The sequence below is a fragment of the Pseudorca crassidens genome, chromosome 17, assembly GCF_039906515.1.
Source record: "Pseudorca crassidens isolate mPseCra1 chromosome 17, mPseCra1.hap1, whole genome shotgun sequence".
Taxonomy (NCBI): Eukaryota; Metazoa; Chordata; class Mammalia; order Artiodactyla; family Delphinidae; genus Pseudorca; species Pseudorca crassidens.
Window position 1 is genome coordinate 45036856 of NC_090312.1, and position 21607 is coordinate 45058462.

General features: G+C 37.5%; 1 pseudogene; it reads right to left on the reverse strand.

Moving 5' to 3' along the window:
* LOC137210071 (large ribosomal subunit protein uL15-like) overlaps positions 1-21607 on the reverse strand; it is a 38795-nt pseudogene that overhangs the window by 1340 nt on the left and 15848 nt on the right.

The window sequence follows — 21607 nt, forward strand, 5'->3', positions numbered from 1 at the left end:
ATAGTAGTAATTACATTTTCAAGGAAAATGTATGTGTGGGTCATTTATTGAGGTGATAAATTGAGGGGGGTTCCCCACCTCCTCCTTCCCACCTCCCTCTGGATTTTTGACCTGTAATGAAAGAGAAAGAGGTATAACATTTGAAATTGAAGTGTATGTGTATGCTAATATTCATACTTATAGAACACATGTGCTTTTGCAGATTTATTATTTATACTGTATAGAATTATATATAAAATCCAACTAAACTCCGTGTGTGGTGTTAAGTTACAATCTGTTTCTCTTTGGAATCCCATTCTCTGTACAAACATTTTTACAAAACATGTGGATTAGTAGTAGGAGTAGATGGTTTAAAAACGTTATGTTAAAGCAACACCTTAAGTCAACATGTTGAAAGAATGAGAAAATCAAAATAGTACTGTAGTTCCCTTACTGGTGGAAATAAGAGGGGAATCCTAGGATGCGGGGAATATATAGATTTCTCTGTAAGTTTACGAATGTCCCAGCAGTTGTTAATTTCTCCTGGAAGAACCTTAGATACACTAAATTTCTCAATAAATATTATTTTACATTTTAGCAAAGAAACTTAACTACTTACCTAGTAAACAAGGTTTTAAATTTGCCATTTTCCTCTTTTCCCTTTTTATATTCAAATATTAGTGCTAGTGTTGTTTTGAAGAGCCTAGATTTTACTCTGTACCATATTTAAATTTTATAAGTCTGAATAAATTATTGTAACCAGCTAGTTGTGTTAATTATATTTGCGTTTCTAAGTAGTCAGATTTTAGAGGATTAAAACACAGAAAATTTAATTGCATAGTGTCAACCATTTCCAAATGCATGATGATACCAAGCAGAGTGGACTTAGGTATAATGAAATAAACAATTCTATGTGTGTGTCACTGACACCATAAGATATTTAAATTTATCTAAACCAACTCTTTCCGTAGTGTTGCCTACTATAAATTAATATAGAAAGCCCTTAGGATGCTTGGCCAGTGATATGGAAATTGACACAGTAAATATTTGTTTCATGTTCTGGGAATTGTGTACACTGCAGATCAGTTGTGTTTAATCATTACCATTTGGCCAATTTTGCTTTTTTCAGAAGAAAGATAATTATGTATTGGATATGGCAGTCTTGGTGCTTGTTAAACACATAGCTCTTTTAGGCTTATACTGCCCACCTCGAGTCCCTTGCTCAGGAGGTGAAAGCTATAATTTGTGCAGAGAAAGGGAATTTGTTGTCTCAAATAACTGAGAAGTAAAAAATAGGGTAAATTCAAGCATGGTTGGATTCAGAAACCTACTTTTTGGATTTAGTAGCCGGTTTCTATCTGTTGCCCAGATTGGCCATGTTTTGGCTCCATTTTCAGGATCAGTGTGGTCACAAGATGGTAGCAGCTGCACCAGCCTCACATCTCCTCAAGTCAAAGCCAAACCGAAGGGGGAAATGTCCTTTCTGTTGAAATATCTCTTTCTGGTTATTCAAGTAAAAGTCCTGAGATTAGCTCTGATTTATTCTGACTAACTTGGCTTGAGTTAAGTGCCTATTCTTGGATCAATCTTTGTAGCCAGGGGAATTCGAAGTTCTGATTAGCTGAACTTGGGCCTTATGTTCCATCCCTGGACCCAGGAATTGAGGTTGGATTCAAAGCACATGGATTGAAAGTTGGGAAGGGGTATTGTTTTTAGAATAAAGAGGAGTGGGCTGCTGGAGAACAAAAAATATTCACAATTCTCAGATCATTTTTATTTTCTTTAAGCTAATTCAATATTTTTAAAATAAGAATGGGAAATATATGTATATTTATCAGTTTCAATCTAGGGAGAATATATATGGAATGGGCCAGTCACTTACTGACTTTATGATCTTGTGCGGATCAAAATATCTTTGATCCTTGTTCTCCTCAGTGGCAAATGGGGATAATATTGTCTTTCTACTACCTCACAGGTGGTTGTGAAGACCTAAACAGATAATGCTTCTAATAAAAATCATAATATCTAATATTTAATGAGCAGTTTGTCCAGAAATTACATTGTTACGTCCCTATAATCATTCTGTACAGTAGATACTACTATAATACTTATTTTTAAATGACCTAAGGCTTACAGAGGTTAAGTAACTTGCCCAGTATCAATCACACAGCAGTTAAATGACTGAGTCAGTACTCATGTCTATCTGGCTACCAAGTTCATCCTAATAGCCACCATGATACAGATATAGGGGACTGTCATTGGATTCTTCAATTCTAAGAGTCACATGTTTTCACATTTCAGCATTTTAAAAAACCAGTATGTGCCTTACAGCTGATGGTAAGAGGACAATCATGATGTAGTAGTTGTTGTCTGCTTATGTGTAAATTGGTTACCGTTAGTCTTATTGTTATTTCAATTGAGTCGGCTACATGTGTTGAGTTTAAATGCTATACAAATATTAAAATATTACATTATCATTTGGCATTGAAATAGAAATTTATCTAATAGAAAGACACAGAAACAGAGTAATAAAGCATAAATGTGATACAGTGAAGTAATATCCATCGCCAGAGGAATAGCCAGTTTCACACTTTCTTATAAGGCAATGACCACATGCTTTATGGGATCTTAGAAAGGAAGATCCCCAAAAGTAGAAGCTACCTTATGTTTTCTCCTGATATATGTGTTAAAGGACTGCCTGTCAAATGACATTTACCAAAGCAATAATGAATTTATTTTGCTTATATTTTGCTTTCTATGTAGGAATATGGTGATAAATATCTATGTCCAAGTAAGTCACAAAAATCTCTTTTTTAAAATATAGAACACAATATTAAGTGACAAGAAGCTTTGTGCCATAGTTTAATTGGCATTGGTCTTCCATTTTAGTGTGTATAAAACATTTGTGTTTCTTACAGTTTATGGAGTCTTAAATTCTATAAAATATGACATTATTGTATTGTAGAAATAAGAGAAAGGTTTTTTTTAAACATCTTTATTGGAGTATAATTGTTTGACAATGTTGTGTTAGTTTCTGCTGTATAACAAAGTGAATCAGCTATACGTATACATATATCCTCATATGCCCTCCCGTTTGAGCCTCCCTCCCAACCTCCCTATCCCATCCAACTAAGTGGTCACAAAGCACCGAGCTGATCTCCCTGCGCTATGCAGCTGCTTCCCACTAGCTATCTATTTTACATTTGGTAGTATATATATGTCAATGCTACTCTCTCACTTCCTCCCAGCTTACCCTTCTCCCTCCCTGTGTCCTCAAGTCCATTCTCTACATCTACATCTTTATTCCTGCCCTGCCCCTAGGTTCATAAGAATCCTTTTTTTTTTTTAGATTCCATACATATATGTTAGCATATGGTATTTGTTTTTCTCTTTGTGACTTACTTCACTCTGTATCAGAGACTCTAGGTCCATCCACCTCACTACAAATAACTCAATTTCATTTCTTTTTATGGCTGAGTAATATTCCATTGTATATATGTGCCACATCTTCTTTATCCATTCATCTGTTGATGGACACTTAGGTTGCTTCCATGTCCTGGCTATTGTAAATAGTGATGCAATGAACATTGTGATACATGTCTCTTTTTGAATTATGGTTCTCTCAGGGTATATGCCCAGTAATGGTATTGCTGGGTTATATGTAGTTCTATTATTAGTTTTTTAAGGAACCTCCATACTGTTCTCCATAGTGGCTATATCAATTTACATTCCCAGCAACAGTGCAAGAGTGTTCCCTTGTCTCCACACTCTCTCCAGCATTTACTGTTTGTAGATTTTTTGATTATGGCCATTCTGACTGGTCTGAGGTGATACTTCACTGTAGTTCTGATTTGCATTTCTCTAATGATTAGTGATGTTGAGCATCCTTTCATGTGTTTGTTGGCAATCTGTATATCTTCTTTGGAGAAATGTCTGTTTAGGTCTCCTGTCCATTTTTGTATTGGGTTTTTTGTTTTCTTGTTATTGAGCTGTATGAACTGCTTGTGTATTTTGGAGATTAATCCTTTGTCAGTTGCTTCATTTGCAAATATTTTCTCTCATTCTGAGGGTTGTCTTTTGGTCTTATTTATGGTTTACTTTGCTGTGCAAAAGCTTTTAAGTTTCATTAGGTTCCATTTGTTTATTTTTGTTTTTATTTCCATTCCTCTAGGAGGTGGATCAAAAGGGATCTTGGTGTGGCTTCCCTGGTGGTACAGTGGTTGAGAGTCTGCCTGCTGATGCAGGGGATGCGGGTTCATGCCCCAGTCCGGGAGGATCCCACATGCCATGGAGCAGCTGGTCCCGTGAGCCATGGCCGCTGAGCCTGCACGTCTGGAGCCTGTGCTCCGCAATGGGAGAGGCCACAACACTGAGAGGCCCGCGTACTGCAAAAAAAAAAAAAAAAAAGGGATCTTGCTGTGATGTATGTCATAGAGTGTTCTGCCTATGTTTTCCTCTAAGAGTTTAATAGTGTCTGGCCTTACAAGTAGTTCTTTAATCCATTTTGTGTTTATTTTTGTATACTGTGTTTGGGAGTGTTCTAATTTCATTCCTTTACATGTAGCTGTCCAGTTTCCCCAGCACCATTTAATAAAGCGCCTGTCTTATCTCCATTGTATATTCTTTCCTCTTTATCAAAGATAAGGTAACCATATACGTGTGGGTTTATCTATGGGCTTTCTATCCTGTTCCATTCACTCTACTTCTATTTTTGTGCCAGTAGCATACTGTCTTGAATACTGCAGCTTTATAGTATAGTCTGAAGTTAGGGAGCCTGATTCTTCCAGCTCCAATTTCCTTTCTCAAGATTGCTTTGACTTTTCAGGGTCTTTTGTGTTTCCATACAAATTGTGACATTTTTTGTTCTATTTCTGTGAAAATGCCATTGGTAGTTTGATAGGGATTACAATGAATCTGTAAATTGCTTTGGGTAGTATAGTCATTTTCACAGTGTTGATTCATGCTATCCAAGAACATGGTATATCTCTCCATCTATTAGTATCATCTTTGATTTCTTTCAACAGTGTCTTATACTTTTCTGCATACAGGTCTTTTGTCTCCTTAGGTAGGTTTATTCCTAGGTATTTTATTCTTTTTATTGTAATGGTAAATGGGAGTGTTTCCTTAAGTTCTCTTACAGAGTTTTCATCATTAGTGTATTGGAATGTAAGAGATTTCTGTGCATTAATTTTGTATCCTGCTACTTTACCAAATTCATTGATTAGCTCTAGTAGTTTTCTGGTAGCATCTTTAGGATTCTCTATGTATAGTATCATGTCATCTGCAAACAGTGACAGTTTTACTTCTTCTTTTCCTATTTGGATTCCTTTTATTTATTTTTCTTCTCTGATTGTTGTGGCTAAACTTCCAAAACTATGTTGCATAATAGTGGTGAGTGTGGGCAACCTTGTCTTGTTCCTGATCTTAGAGGAAATGGTTTCAGTTTTTCACCATTGAGGATGACGTTGGCTGTGGGTTGGTCATATATGGCCTTTATTATGTTGAGGTAGGTTCCCTCTATGACTACGTTCTGGAGAGTTTTTATCATAAATCAGTGTTGAATTTTGTTAAAAGCCTTTTCTGCATCTATTGACATTATCACATTGTTTTTATTCTTCAATTTGTTAATATGGTGTAACACATTGATTGATTTGCATATATCAAAGAATCCTTGCATTCCTGGGTTAAACCCCACTTTATCATGGTGTTTTATCCTTTTAATGTGCTGTTGGATTCTGTTTGCTAGTATTTTGTTGAGGATTTTTGCATCTATGTTCATCAGTGATATTGGCCTATAGTTTTCTTTTTTTGTGACCTCTTTGGCTTTGTATCAGGGGGATGGTGGCCTCATAGAATGAGTTTTGGAGTGTTCCTCCCTCTGTTATATTTTGGAAGAGTTTGCAAAGGATAGGTGTTAGCTCTTCTCTAAATGTTTGATAGAATTCGCCTGTGAAGCCATGTGGTCCTGGGCTTTTGTTTGCTGGAAGATTTTTAATCACAGTTTCAACTTCAGTGCTTGTGGTTCCTCTGCTTATATTTTCTATTTCTTCCTGGTTCAGTCTAAGAAGGTTGTGCTTTTCTAAGAATTTGTCTATTTTTTACAGGTTGTCCAATTTATTGGCATATAGTTGCTTGTAGTAATTTCTCATGATTCATTGTATTTCTGCAGTGTCAGTTGTTACTTCTCGGTTTTCATTTTTAATTCTGTTCATTTCAGTCTTCTCCCTTTTTTTCTTGGTGAGTCTGGGTAATGGTTTATCAATTTTGTTTATCTTCTCAAAGAACTAGCTTTTAGTTTTATTGATATTTACTATTGTTTCCTTCATTTCTCTTTCACTTATTTCTGATCTGATCTTTATGATATCTTTCCTTCTGCTAACTTTGGGGGTTTTTTTGTTCTTCTTTCTCTAGTTGCTTTAGGTGTAAGATTAGGTTGTTTATTTGAGATTTTTCTTGTTTCTTGAGGTAGGATTGTATTGCTATAAACTTCTCTCTTAGAATTGCTTTTGATGCATCAAATAGGTTTTGGGTCATCGTGTTTTCATTGTCATTTGTTGCTAGGTATTTTTTGATTTCCTCTTTGATTTCTTAGTGCTCTCTTGGTTATTTAGTAGTGTACTGATTAGCCTCCATGTGTTTGTATATTTTACAGTTTTTTTTTTCCTGCAATTGATATCTAGTCTCATAGCATTGTGGTTGGAAAAAATGCTTGATATGATTTCAATTTTCTTAAATTTCCCAAGGCTTGATTTGTGACCCAAGGTATGATCTGTCCTGGAGAATGTTCCATGAGCACTTGAGAAGAAAGTGCATTCTGTTGTTTTTGGATGAAATGTCCTATAAATATCAATTAAGTCCATGTTGTTTAATGTGTCATTTAAAGCTTGTGTTTCCTTATTTATTTTCATTTTGGATGATCTTTCTATTGGTGAAAGTGGAGTGTTAAAGTTCCCTACTATTATTGTGTTCCTGTCAATTTCCCCTTTTATGGCTGTTAGTATTTTCCTTATGTATTGAGGTGTTCCTATATTGGGTGCATGAATATTTATAATTGTTATATTTTCTTCTTGGATCGATCCCTTGATCATGAAATAGTGCGTGTCTTTGTCTCTTGTAATAGTCTTTATTTTAAAGTCTATTTTATCTGATATGAGTATTGCTACTCCAGCTTTCTTTTGATTTCCATTTTCATGGAATATCTTTCTCCATCTCCTCACTTTCAATCTGTATGTGTCCCTAGGTCTGAAATTGGTCTCTTGTAGACAGCCTATATAGAGGTCTTGTATTTGTATCCATCCAGCCAGTCAATGTCTTTTCGTTGGAGCATTTAATCCATTTACATTTAATGTAATTATCGATATATATGTTCCTATTACAATTTTCTTCATTGTTTTGGCGGGCTTTTCCTTCTCTTGTGTTTCCTGCCTAAAGAAATTCCTTTAGCATTTGTTGTAAAGCTGGTTTGGTGGTGCTGAATTCTCTTAGCTTTTGCTTGTCTGTAAAGGTTTTCATTTCTCCATGAATCTGAATGAGATCCTTGCTGGGTAAAGTAATCTTGGTTGTAGGTTTTTCCCTTTCATCTCTTTAAATATGTCCTGCAACTCCATTCTGGCTTGCAGAGTTTCTGCTGAAAGATCAGCTGTTAACCTTACGGGGATTCCCTTCTATGTTATTTGTTGCTTTTCCCTTGCTGCTTTTAATATTTTTTGTTTGTTATTTATTTTTGATTGTTTGATTGATATGTGTCTTTGCATATTCCTCCTTGTATTTATCCTGTATAGGACTGTCTGTGCTTCCTGGACTTGATTTACTATTTCCTTTCCCATGTTAGGGAAGTTTTCAACTATAATCTCTTCAAATATTTTCTCAGACCCTCTCTTTTTCTGTTTTTCTTCTGGGACCCCTTTAATTTGAATATTGGTGTGTTTGATGTTGTCCCAGAAGTCTCTGAGACTGTCCTCAAGTCTTTTCATTCGTTTTTCTTTACTCTGATCTGCAGTCATTGTGTCCACTATTTTATCTTTCAGGTCACTTATCCATTCTTCTGCCTCAGTTATTCTGCTATTGATTCCTTCTAGAGAATTTTTAATTTCATTTATTGTGTTGTTCATCATTGTTTGTTTGCTCTTTTGCTCTTCTAGGTCCTTGTTAAACCAATTTTTGTATTTTCTCCATTCTATTTCTATGATTTTGGTCACCTTTACTATCATTATTCTGAATTCTTTTTCCGATGGACTGCTTATTTCAACTTCATTTGTTTAGTCTGGTGAGTTTTTACCATGCTCCTTCATCTACTGCATATTTCTGTCTTGTCACCATGTTTAACTTGCTGTGTTTGGGGTCTCCTTTTTACAATCTGCTGGTTCATGTTTCCTGTTGTTTTTTGTTTCTGCCCCCAGTGGGTGAGGTTGATTCAGTGGCTTATGTAGGCTTCCTGGTGGAGGGGCTCCTGCCTGTGTTCTGGTGGGTGGGACTGGATATTTTCTTTCTAGTGTGCATGACTGTGTCCAGTGGTGTGTTTTGAGGTGTCTGTGAACTTGTTATAATTTTAGGCAGCCTCTCTGCTAATGGGTAGGGTTGTATTCCTGTCTTGCTAGTTGCTTGGCATGGGATGTCCAACACTGGAGCTTGTGGGCCATTGGAGCTGGATCTTAGCATTGAGATGGAGATGTCTGGCAGAATTCTCACTAACTGATATTACTTTGGGCCAGGAGGTCTCTGGTGGTTCAATGCTCTGAACTCGGCTCTCCCACCTCAGAGGCTCAGGCCTGACACCAGGCTGGAACACCAAGACCCTGTCAGCCACACGGCTCAGAATAAAAGGGAAAAATGAAAGAAAAAAAATATTAAAATAAAAACATTAAAAAAAACCAGTAATAATAATATAAAAAGAGAGCAACAAAACGAATAAACAAATCCACCTAAGATAACAAGCGCTAAAAAGTATACTAAGAGAAATATAAAAATCTGAAACAAATCAGTCACAGACAGCAAATCCCAAGTGTACAGTTGCTTGTAAAGCCCACCACCTCTGTTTTGGGATGATTTGTTGTCTATTCAGATATTCCACAGATGCAGGGTACATCACGTTGATTGTAGGAATTTAATCTGCTCCTTCTGAGGCTGCATGGAGAAATTTCCCTTTCTCTTCTTTGTTCGCACAGCTCCTGGGGTTCAGCTTTGGTTTTGGCCTCGCCTCTGCATGTAGGTCACCCTCAGGCATCTGTTTCTGCCCAGACAGGATGGGGCTAAAGCAGGGCTGATTAGGAGGCTCTTGCTCATTCATGCCAGGGTGAGGGAGGGGTATAGTAGTTATAATTGAAATATGGAGTGAGCCTGCTGTGGCAAAGGCCAACATGATGTTGCAACAGCCTGAGGAGCACCGTGTGTTCTCCCAGGGAACTTGTCCCTGGATCACAGGACCCTGGCAGTGTAATTCTGCGCAGGCTCCTGGTGTGTGTGTGTGTGTGTGTGTGTGTGTGTGTGTGTGCGCGCGCATGGATAGTGACCTGTGTTTGCATACAGGATTCTTGGTGTCTGCAGCAGCAGCATTAGCATTTCATGCCCATCTCTGAGGTCTGTGCTGATAGCTGTGGCTCATGCCCATCTCTGGAGCTCATTTAGGCTGCGCTCTGACTTCTGTGGGCAGACAGGGAAGGAATCCCCTCTCCTTGTGCACCCCGAAACAATGGTCTCTTGCCTCTTAGGCAGGTCCAGACTTTTTCCTGGACTCCCTCCCGGCTAGCTGTGGTGCACTGACCCCCTTCAGGCTGTGTTCACGCAGTCAACCCCAGTCTTCTCCCTGGGGTCTGACTTTCAAAGCCCAAGTCTCAGCTCCCAGCCCCCACCCACCCTGGTGGGTGAGCAGACAAGCGTCTCAGGCTGGTGAATGCTGGTTGGCACTGATCCTCTGTGTGGGAATCTCTCTGCTTTGCCCTTTGCAACCCTGTTGCTGCTTTCTCCTCTGTGGTTCTGAAGTTTCACCCTGCCCACTGCCTGTCTCCACCAGTGAAGGGACTTCCTAGTGTGTGGAAACTTTTCCTCCTTCACAGCTCCCTCCCAGAGGTGCAGGTCCCATGCCTATTCTTTTGTCTCTGTTTTTTCCTTTTTCTTTTGCTCTACCCAGTTACATTGGGGGCGGGGGTTATTGCCTTTTGGGAAGTCTGAGGTCTTCTGCCTGCATTCAGTAGGTGTTCTATAAGAGTTGTTCCACATGTAGATGTATTTTTGGTGTATCTGTGGGGAGGAAGGTGATCTCCATGTCTTACTCCTCCACCATCTTGAAGGTCCCCAAGAGAAAGTTTTATATTTTGAGTTTTTCTTACAGATCTGTAGTGGATCAAGCATTTTCAGGATCTTTAATATAAAAATTAAACCATTAATTCTAAAAGCTAAAGCATTGGAGATTCATTAAAAAATTCAGAAAAATTATAAGTACTTAAATTTTCATTTAACAAATTATAAAATTGGCTAAAAAAATAGAAACAGGAACAGATTTCTGGCCAGGTAATTACTCAACCTACTCTTTCTTTAGCACATACTAGACAAATATGGGTATATGGGCCTCAAAGTATTTTGAAACTAATTCTTAGTTTGGGGCTCAAGATTGCTGCTAATCAGCTCTACTTTTATTTTATAAAATAAGGAGTTTAAAAAATATTCTCTGTCATCCATAACTATGATTTCATAGGGAAGAAAGAGGGATCAGTTGAAATCCAGGGGGGCTTATTTCTTACCATTAATGATTCTCCTTCCTCCAAAGAATTGAATCTTAAGGTACTAAACCTTTTCCCACAAAACAATTATTACAGAGAAAGGGTATCCATTCTCAATTTGCTTGAAGCATTTACTTAAAAACCCCATTTTGATCAACTTTTATTAAACTGCAGAACTTCTGCAGTTATTAAACTGCAGAAGTTCACAGGAAGCTCTTATTCAGAGGCTGTGAAGTCACTGAATGAAATAAAATCAAATTTGGCCTGGTATTGCATGGAAATCTCATTAGCAGAGGCTGGGATGTTTTCCTTGGGATTGAACCTACTTAGCACTGTTTATTGATGATCTCCTAGGTCTCAATAGATTCAATAATAACAGAACCTTTTTACACCAAATTATGCTGAAAAATACAATATATTTTCTTTTCTAGGAAAATGTCAATATGAGTAAATTTGATTTGATTTTTATCCCTGGAACTTTACAGATTGCCATTTTAGTTTTGAGTTCCTCAAACCATGCAGTTTTGCAAATAAGTAACAATGAACATGTTCTTAGAAATGATTACTGTTACTACTACCAGTACTACCTAAACTTCGTCTAATACTTTGTAATTTATAGTATCACTTCACATGTATTATCTCACTAAATTCTTACATGTTTATTGTAGAATACCTATAGAATTCAATATGTAAAATATCATATTTTGTCTCATGTACTGGTTTCCATATACTGACCTCAATATTTCCTATTACAAAGGGAGGTGTGTGCTTTACTTGGTAGAAACCTCCAAAGATTATGCAGTGTGTCTATCAGAACAATTTTCCAGTTAGTCATGATGGGTAATCTCCCTAGTATTACTATAGTTTTGATACAATGTTTGAGAGTAAGGGTTGGGGATTTGTGGCACACTGAAAAATGGTGTGAAGTATAAAGTATTGAAAAGGAAGTAGATTAATGCATTGAACGATTAAAAGGAAAACAAGGGGGCTTCCCTGGTGGCGCAGTGGTTGGGAGTCTGCCTACCAATGCAGGGGACGCGGGTTCTCGCCCTGGTCTGGGAGGATCCCACATGCCGCGGAGCAACTGGGGCCGTGAGCCACAATTACTGAGCCTGCGCGTCTGGAGCCTGTGCTCCGCAACAAGAGAGGCCGCGATAGTGAGAGGCCCGCGCACCACAATGAAGAGTGGCCCCCGCTTGCCACAACTAGAGAAAGCCCTCGCACAGAAACGAAGACCCAACACAGCCATAAATAAATAATAATAATAATAATTAATAATAATAATATCATAATAATAATACCACCCTTGATTTAAAAAAAAAAAGAAAAAGGAAAACAAAAAGGAGAAAACGTGCTCTCACAACACTTCAGAAAGTGTCAATTTTGTTAGTTGAAATTATTAGTTATCTAGCTTTTTTTTAAATTTAAATGTTCTGTCATGGAAACACAATCTCACCTTAGTCCATGACTTTCGTGTTGGGACGTTGATTTGGGATTCTGGGATTTTGCTTGTATTTATCAAATAAAAAAGGATTCTCTTAAAAATGCAGTCTTTCAGGAGCTGAGCTTTTTATTTTAAATGGAATTTTCCTTATTTATTTTATTACATGTATATGTTTATGATTTTTATCAAGATGATGAAAAGAAGTATTTAAATTTTAATTCTTAGGATAGACTAGATACAGTACTTCCAATTAAGGCCATGTTCATACAAATAAGTGTCCCTGGCAAGCTTCAGTGAGCCAAGGTCCCTCAGAGTGAGCCAGCAGGAGGAAAAGATAGGTTGAGAGGCAGTGAGAAGAAGCTCATAATTGCACATGTTTAATTTCAATAATTAGGCATAGTGTTAATAGAAACATTCATTTGAAGCAAAGGCTGGTTATTTGCACAAACAGAGGAAATATGTGGTGCTGTAGTTTTGCTATGAAGACTGCAAAATTAAGCAAGAAATACTCAGCTCAATATAAATTTAAAAACATGTTTTCAAAGAGAATTAGAAATAGAATTTGGGAACTAAATCTCAAAATGCCTAATAGATTTTATTTCAGAACAGTGTCCTTAACATAGTTCTATTTTCTTTTAAAAGCTTCATTGAAATATAATTAGTATACTATACAATTCATTCTTTGAGTGTAAAATTCAGCACCTTTCAGTATATTCACAGTTGTGCATCCATCACCACAATCAATTTTAGAACATATTCATTGCCTAAAAAGAAACCCTGGACCCCTTAGCTACCACTCTTTAATCCTCCCATACTCCTAAGAACCGTAGGCAACCTCTGATTGATTTTCTGCTTCTATAGATTTTCCAATTCTGTACATTATATGTAAATGGAATTGTACAATATGTGGTCCTTTAACACTGATTATTTAACTTAGTCTAATGTTTTCAAAGTTCAACCATGTTGTAGCATATATAAATAATTTATTTTTATTGATGAATAATGTTCTGTTGTAGAGATATACTGCATTCATTAGTTGATAGACATTTGGGTTGTTTCCACCTTTTCACTATTACGAAGAATGCTGCTAAGAACACTTGAGTACAAGTTTTTGTGTGCACATATATTTTAATTTATCTTGGGTGTATATATAGGAGTGGAATTGCTGGATCATATAGTAACTCTATGTTTAATCTTTTTAAGGAACAACCAGACTGTTTCCCAAAGTGGCTGCAACATTTTACATTCCCATCAGCAATGCATAAGTGTTCCAATTTCTCTATATCCTCTCTGGTACTTATTATTTTCTCTCTGTTTGTTGTGTGTGTGTATGTGTGTGTGTGTAATGATAGTCGTCCTAGTGGCTGTGAGGTGGTATCTCCTTGTGGTTTTCATCTTTATTTCCATGTTGGTTAATTACACTATCTTAGACATTTGTATATCTTCTTCGGAGAGCTATCTATTCAGATCCTTTGCCTATTTTTAATTGGGTTTACTTTTTATTATTGAGTTTTATAGCTCTTTATGTAGTCTAGATACAAATCCCTTATCAGATTTATGATTTGCAAAAAGTTTCTCCTGTGAGTTGTCTTTTCACTGTTTTTTATTTTATTGCAGTATAATTGCTTTACAATGTTGTGTTAGTTTCTGCTATACAATGAAGTGAATCAGCTATATGTATACATATATCTCCTTCCTCTTAGACCTCCCTCTCCCATCATCCCACCCATCTAGGTCATCAGAGAGCACTGAACTGAGCTCTCTGTGCTATACAGCAGGTTCCCACTAGCTATCTATTTTACACATGGTATTATATTTTTGTCAAACCTAATCTCTCAATTCATCCCATACTCCCCTTTCCCCACTGTGTCCACACGTCCGTTTTCTATGTCTGCATTTCTATTCCTGCCCTAAAAATAGTTTCATCTGTACCATTTTTCTAGATTCCACATATATGCGTTAATATATGATATTTAGACTCTAGGTCCATCTCTACAAATGACCCAATTTCATTTCCTTTTATGATCTCCCTGTGTTACACAACTGCTTCCCACTGGCTATCTATTTTACATTTAGTAGTGTATATATGTCAGTGTTATTCTTTCACTTCGTCCCAGCTTACCCTTCCCTCTCCCTGTGTCCTCAAGTCCATTCTCCACATCTGTTTCTTTATTCCTGTCCTGCCCCTAGGTTCATCAGAAATTTTTTTTTTTTTAGATTCCATATATATTGGTTTGCATACAGTATTTGATTTTCTCTTTGTGACTTACTTCACTCTGTATGACAGACTCTAGGTCTCTCCTCCTCATTACAAATAACTCAATTTCATTTCTTTTTATGGCTGAGTAATATTCCATTGTATATATGTGCCACATCTTCTTTATCCATTCATCCGTCGATGGACACTTAGGTTGCTTCCATGTCCTGGCTATTGTAAGTAGTGCTGCAATGAACATTGTGATATGTGACTCTTTTTGAATTATGGTTTTCTCAGGGTATATGCCCAGTAGTGGTATTGTTGGGTCATATGGTAGTTCTATTTTTAGTATTTTAAGGAACCTTCATACTGTTCGCCATAGTGGCTGTATCAATTTACATTCCCACCAACAGTGCAGGAGGGTTCCCTTTTCTCCACACCCTCTCCAACATTTATTGTTTGTAGATTTTTTGATGAAGGACATTCTGACTGGTGTGAGGTGGTACCTCATTGTAGTTTTGATTTGCATTTCTCTAATGATTAGTGATGTTGAGCATCCTTTCATGTGTTTGTTGGCTACTTGTATGTCTTCTATGGAGAATGTCTGTTTAGCTCTTCCGCACATTTTTGTATTGGGTTGTTTGTTTTTTTTTTTTGTTATTGAGCTGCATGAGCTGCTTGTGTATTTTGGAGATTAATCCTTTGTCAGTTGCTTCATTTGTAAATATTTTCTCCCATTCTGAGGGTTGTCTTTTCATCCTGTTCATGGTTTCCTAGGCTGTGCAAATGCTTTTAAGTTTCATTAGGCCCCATTTGTTTACTTTTATTTTCATTACTTTAGAAGGTGAATTATAAAAGATCTTGCTGTGATTTATGTCAAAGTGTTTTTCCTATGTTTTCCTGTAAGAGTTTTATGGCATCCAGTCTTACATTTAGGTCTTTAATCCATTTTGTGTTTATTTTTGTGTATGGTGTGAGGGAGTGTTCTACTTTCATTCTTTTACATGTAGTTGTCCAGTTTCCCCAGCACCATTTAATAAAGAGTCTGTCTTATCTCCATTGTATATTCTTGCCTCTTTATCAAAGATAAGGTAACCACATGTTCATGGGTTTATCTCTGGGCTTTCTATCCTGTACCATTGATCTATATTTCTGTTTTTGTGCCAGTACCATACTGTCTTGATTTCTGTAGCTTTATATTATTGTTTGAAGTTGGGGAGTCCTGATTCCTACAGATGCATTCTTCTTTCTCAAGATGGCTTTGGCTATTCGGGGTCTTTTGTGTTTCCATAAAAATGGTAAAATTTTTTGTTCTAATTCTGTGAAAAATGCCATTGGTAATTTGATAGGGATTGCACTGAATCTGTAGATTGCTTTGGGTAGTACAGTCATTTTCACAATATTGATTCTTCCAATCCAGCAGCATTGTATATCTTTCCAACTGTTTGTGTCATCTTTGGTTTCTTTCATCAGTGTTTTATAGTTTTCTGAGTACAGGTCTTTTGCCTCCTAAGGTAGGTTTATTCCTAGGTATTTTATTCTTTTTGTTGCAATGGTAAATGAGATTGTTACCTTAATTTCTTTTTCTGATTTTTTGTTGTTAGTGTATAGCAATGCAAGAGATTTCTGTGCATTAATTTTGTAACCTGCAACCTTACCAAATTCATTGATTAATTCTAGTAGTTTTCTGGTAGCATCTTTAGGGTTTTCTATGTATGGTATCATGTCATCTGCAAACAGTGACAGTTTTAATTCTTCTTTTCCAATTGGATTCTTTTTATTTCTTTTTATTTTCTGATTGCCATGGCTAGGACTTCCAATACTATGTTAAATAATAGTGGTGAGAATGGACATCCTTGTTTTGTTCCTGATCTAGAGGAAATGCTTTCAGTTTTTCACCATTGAGAATGATGTTGGCTGTGGGTTTGTCATTACTGGCCTTTATTATGTTGAGGTAGGTTCCCTCTATGCCCACTTCTGGAGAGTTTTTATCATAAATGGTTGTTGAATTTTGTCAAAAGCTTTTTTTGCCTCTATTGAGATGATCATATAGTTTTTATTCTTTAATTTGTTAATATGGTGTAGCACATTGATTGATTTCCATATATTGAAGAATCCTTGCATAACTGGGATAAATCCTACTTGATAATGGTGTATGATCTTTTTAATGTGTTGTTGGATTCTGTTTGCTAGTATTTTGTTGAGAATTTTATGTCTATGTTCATCAGTGATATTGGTCCATAATTTTCTTTTCTTGTGATATCTTTGTCAGGTTTTGGTATTAGGGTGATGGTGGCCTCACAGAATGAGTTTGAGAGTATTCCTCCATCTGCAATTTTTTGGAAGATTTTGAGAAGGAGAGGTGTTAGCTCTTCTTTAAATGTTTGTCAGAATTTGCTGGTGAAGCCAACTGGTCCTGGACTTTTGTTTGTTTGAAGAATTTAAATACACTGTAAATTTCATTACTTGTGATCTGTTTATATTTTCTAATTCTTCCTGGTTCAGTCTTGGAAAGTTGTTCCTTTCCAAGAATTTGTCCATTTCTTTCAGACTGTCCATATTTTTGGCATATAGTTGCTTGTAGTAGTCTCTTATGAGCCTTTGTATTTCCTCAGCGGTCATGGCTCACGGGCCTAGCTGGTCCACGGCATGTGGGATCTTCCCAGGCCGGGGCATGAACCCGTGTCCCCTGCATCAGCAGGTGGACTCTCAACCACTGTGCCACCAGGGAAACCCCAACTTTTAGTTTTATTGATCTTTCCTATTGTTTTCTACATTTCTAATTCATTTATTTCTGCTCTGATCTTTATGATTTATTTCCATATACTAACTTTGGCATTTCTTTGTTCTTCTTTTTGTAGGTGAGTTAGGTGTAAAGTTAGGTTGTTTATTTGAGATTTTTCTTGTTTTTTGAGGTGATATTGAATTGTTATGAACTTCCCTCTTAGAACTGCTTTTGCTGCATCCCATAGACTTTGGATTGTTTTGTTGTCATTTGTTTCTAGGTGTTTTTTTATTTCTTTGATTTCTTCAGTGACCTCTTGGTTATTTAGCAGCACACTGTTTAGCTTTCATGTGTTTGTGTTTTTCACATATTTCCCCTGTAATTTATTTCTAATCTCATAGCCTTGTGGTTGGAAAAGATGCTTGATATGATTTCAATTTTCTTAAATTTTCCAAGTCTTGTTTTGTGACCCAAAATGAGATCTATTGTGGAGAATGTTCCATGTGCACTTGAGAATAAAGTGTATTCTTTTTCCTTCCAGTGGAATATCCTACAAATATCAATTAAGTCAATCTGGTCTACTGTGTCATTTAAAGCTTGTGTTTCCTTATTTATTTTCTATCTGGATGATCTATCCATTGGTGTAAGTTGGGTGTTAAAGTCCCCCACTATTATTGTGTTACTGTTGATTTCCCCTTTTATGGCTGTTAGCATTTGCCTTATGTATTGAGGTGTTCCTATGTTGGGTGCATAATTATTTATAACTGTTATGCTTTCTTCTTGGATTATTCCCATGATCATTATGTAGAGTCATTCCTTATATCTCTCCTTTTTAAATAAATTTATTTTATTTTATTTATTTTAATTTTTGTCTGAGTTGGTCTTTGTTGCTGTGCGCAGGCTTTCTCTAGTTGCGGCGAGTGGGGGTTACTCTTCGTTGCTGTGCGGGGGCTTCTTTTGTTGTGGAGCATGGGCTGTAGGCACGTGCTCTAGAGCACAGGCTCAGTAGTTGTGGCACACAGGCTTAGTTGCTCCATGGCGTGTGAGATCTTCCCAGACCAGGGATTGAACACGTGTTCCCTGCATTAGCAGGCGGATTCCTAACCACTGCACCACCAAGGAAGTCCCTTTCCTTATCTCTTGTAACAGTCTTTATTTTAAAGTGTATTTTATCTGATATGAATATTGCTACTCCAGCTTTCTTTTGATTTCCATTTGCATGGAATATCTTTTTCCAGCCCTTCACTTTCAGCCTGTATGTGTCCCTAGGTCTGATGTGGGTCTCTTGTAGACAACATATGTATGGGTCTTGTTTTTGTATCCATTGAGCCAGTCTGTGTATTTTTGTTGGAGCATTTAATCCATTTACATTCAAGATAATTATTGATATGTATGTTCCTATTACCATTTTCTTAATTGATTTGTGTTTGTTTTTGTGGGTCCTTTTCTTCTCTTGTGTTTCCTGCCTTGAGAATTTCCTGTAACATTTGTTGTAAAGCTGGTTTTGTTGTGCTGAATTCTCTTAGCTTTTGCTTGACTGTAAAGCTTTTGATTTTTCCATTGAATCTGAATGAGATCCTCACTGGGTAGAGTAAGCTTGGTTGTAGGTTTTTCCCTTTCATCACTTTAAATATATCCTGCTACTCCCTTCTGGCCTGCAGAATTTCTGCTGAAAAATCAGCTGATAACCTTATGGGAATTCCACTGTATGTTATTTGTTGCTTTTCCCTTGCTGCTTTTAATATTTTTTCATTGAACTAAATTTTGTTAGTTTGATTAATATGTGTCTTGGTGTATTTTTCCTAGGTTTATCCTGTATGGGACTCTCTGCACTTCCTGTACGTGGGTGGTTATTTCTTTTCCCATGTTAGGGAAGTTTTTGAATATAATATTTAAAATTTTTTTTCAAATATTTTCTCAGGCCCTTTTTTTTTCTCTTCTTCTTCTGGGACCCCTATAATTCAAATGTTGGTGCATTTAATGTCTCAGAGGTCTCCAAGACTGTCCTCAATTCTTTGCATTCTTTTTTATTTATTCTCCTCCTCAGCAATTATTTCCACCATTCTATCTTCCAGCTCACTTATTTGCTGTTCTGCCTCAGTTATTCTACTATTGATTCCTTCTAGTGTATTCTTCATTTCAGTTATTGTGTTGTTCATCACCGTTTGTTTGTTCTTTAGTTCTTGTAGGTGTTTGTTAAACTTCTCTTGTATTTTCTCAATCCGTGCCTCCATTTTATTGCCAAGATTTTGGATCATGTTTACTATCTTTACTCTGAATTCTTTTTCTGCTAGGTTGCCTATTTTCTCTTTGTTTATTTGGTCTTGTAGGTTTTACTTTGCTCCTTTGTCTGTAACATATTTATTTTTACTTGGGTGGTGCTGTGTTCCTGTCTTACTGGTTGTTTGGCCTGAGTTGTCCAACACTGGAGTTTGCAGGCAGTTGGGTAGAGCTGGGCCTTGGTGCTGAGTTGAGAAACTCCAGAAGACCTCACTCTGTTTAATATTCCCTGGGGTCTGAGTTTCTCTGTTAGTGCAGTGGTTTGGACTTGGCACTCCCACCACAGGAGCTCAGGCCTGACCCCTGGCCTGGGAAATAAGATTCCACAAGCCATGCAGTGTGACAAAAGAAAAAAAAAAGGAGAGTACAATAACAAAGAATAAAACATGAAATAAAAATAGAAAATATCTTAGGAAAAATAAAAATATAGGTGAAACAACTACAACAAGGTAAAATAGAACCACAACAGAAAAAGAAAAAAAAGAAAAAAAAAAAAGGGGAGAACAAGCCAAAAGGAGGAGAACAATAATAAAATATAAATAAAATAAAGTTAGAAAAATATGAATTTATTAGAAAAAATAAAGATGTAAATGAGTCAACAACAACAAAGTAAAACAGAACCAAATAGGGAGGGTGGGAGGGAGGGAGACGCAAGAGGGAAGAGATATGGGAACATATGTATATATATAACTGATTCATTTTGTTGTAAAACAGAAACTAACACACCATTGTAAAGCAATTATACTCCAATAAAGATATTAAAAAAAAAAAAAAACCTAAAAAAACCCAGAAAGATCAGAAATGCTTTGGCTGTGGGGCCAGGACTTAGGCGGTGGCAGGGCTTAGGTGGGATGGGGTTTAAGGTGGAGGCGGGGCCTAGGCTCAGGACCCACGTGGCCAGAAAAGGCCTTGGGAGCAGGGCCTAAGCAGGGGCAACATTAAACATGGTGCAGCTGGGAAAGGCAGTAAGGCTGGAGGGGGACCTGGAGTGTGGAGTTTGGAGGTAAGCACCTGGGTTGGGCTGTGGAGGCAGGGCTTCGGCTCAGCGCATCAGGAGGGAGCATTGGAGGGCAGAGGATTAGGCCTGGGATCTCAGTAGGCTCCCTGGGCCCCAAGTGGGTAGGGGAAAAGATCGCTTCATTCCCTTCCAATTCTCCCCTCTCCCAAGGGCCTACCCCATCCCTGTTGATCCCCTAACTGTGGGTGGGCCCCTCAGGGCATGGGAACCCCTTACCTCCCTCAGCTGCCCCTCAGAGGCACCAGTCCCATCTTGCCAGCCTTTACTTTTCCTCCCCCACTACTCCCTCAGGACTCACGTGGCTGGAGGGGGCCTCAATGGGCAGAGAATCAGGTCCAGGACCTCAGCAGGCTCCCTTGGGCCCAAGTGGGCAGGGGCACCCTGGCCTCATTCCCTTCTGATCCTCCACCCTCCCAAGGGACCCTCCGTCCCCATTGACACGTTGATCCCCTAACCGTGGGTGGGTCCCTCCAGGTGTGGGAACCCCTCTCTTCCCCCAGCAACCCCTCAGCAGTGCTGGTCCTGTCCTGCCTCTACTTCTCATCCCCTATCTCCAGCCACATCCTACCCAGTTGTTTGGGGGTGTCTTCCATCCCCTCAGGTGTCCATGGTCCCCCACTAGTGCCTGGTAGGTGCCCTAGTTGTGCGGAGAAGGGAACTCTGCCTCCTCCTAGTCCACCATCTTGACTCTGCCTCCTTTTTTCACTTTCTTAATAGTGTCCTTTGAAGCACAGAAGTTTTTAATTATGATGATTTCCAGTTTATTTTTTTCTTGTTGTTTGTGCTCTTGGCGTGACATCTAAGAAACCATTGCTTAATCCAAGTTTACAAAGATTTATACCTAAGTTTCATTCTAATATTTTTATAACTTTTACCTCTTAGGCTTAGTTCTTCAATCCAGATTGAGTTAATTTTTATATATGGTATAAGGTAAGGGTTCAACTTCATTGTTCTTCATGTGAATATCTAGCAGTCCTAGCACCATTTGTTGAAAAAACTATTGTCATATTTGTCAGAAAGCAGTTGGCTGTAAATGTGAAGGTGTACTTCTGGACTCTCAATTATATTCCATTGTTCTATATGTCTATTCTTAAGCTAGTACTTTTTTTTTTTTTTTTTTTTTTTTGCTTACCATAGCTTTCTAGTAAGTTTTGAAATCGGGAAACATAAACCCTCTAACACTGTTCTTCCTTTTCAAGATTTTTTGTCTATTCTGCTTCCTTTGCATTTACACATAAATTTTAGGATA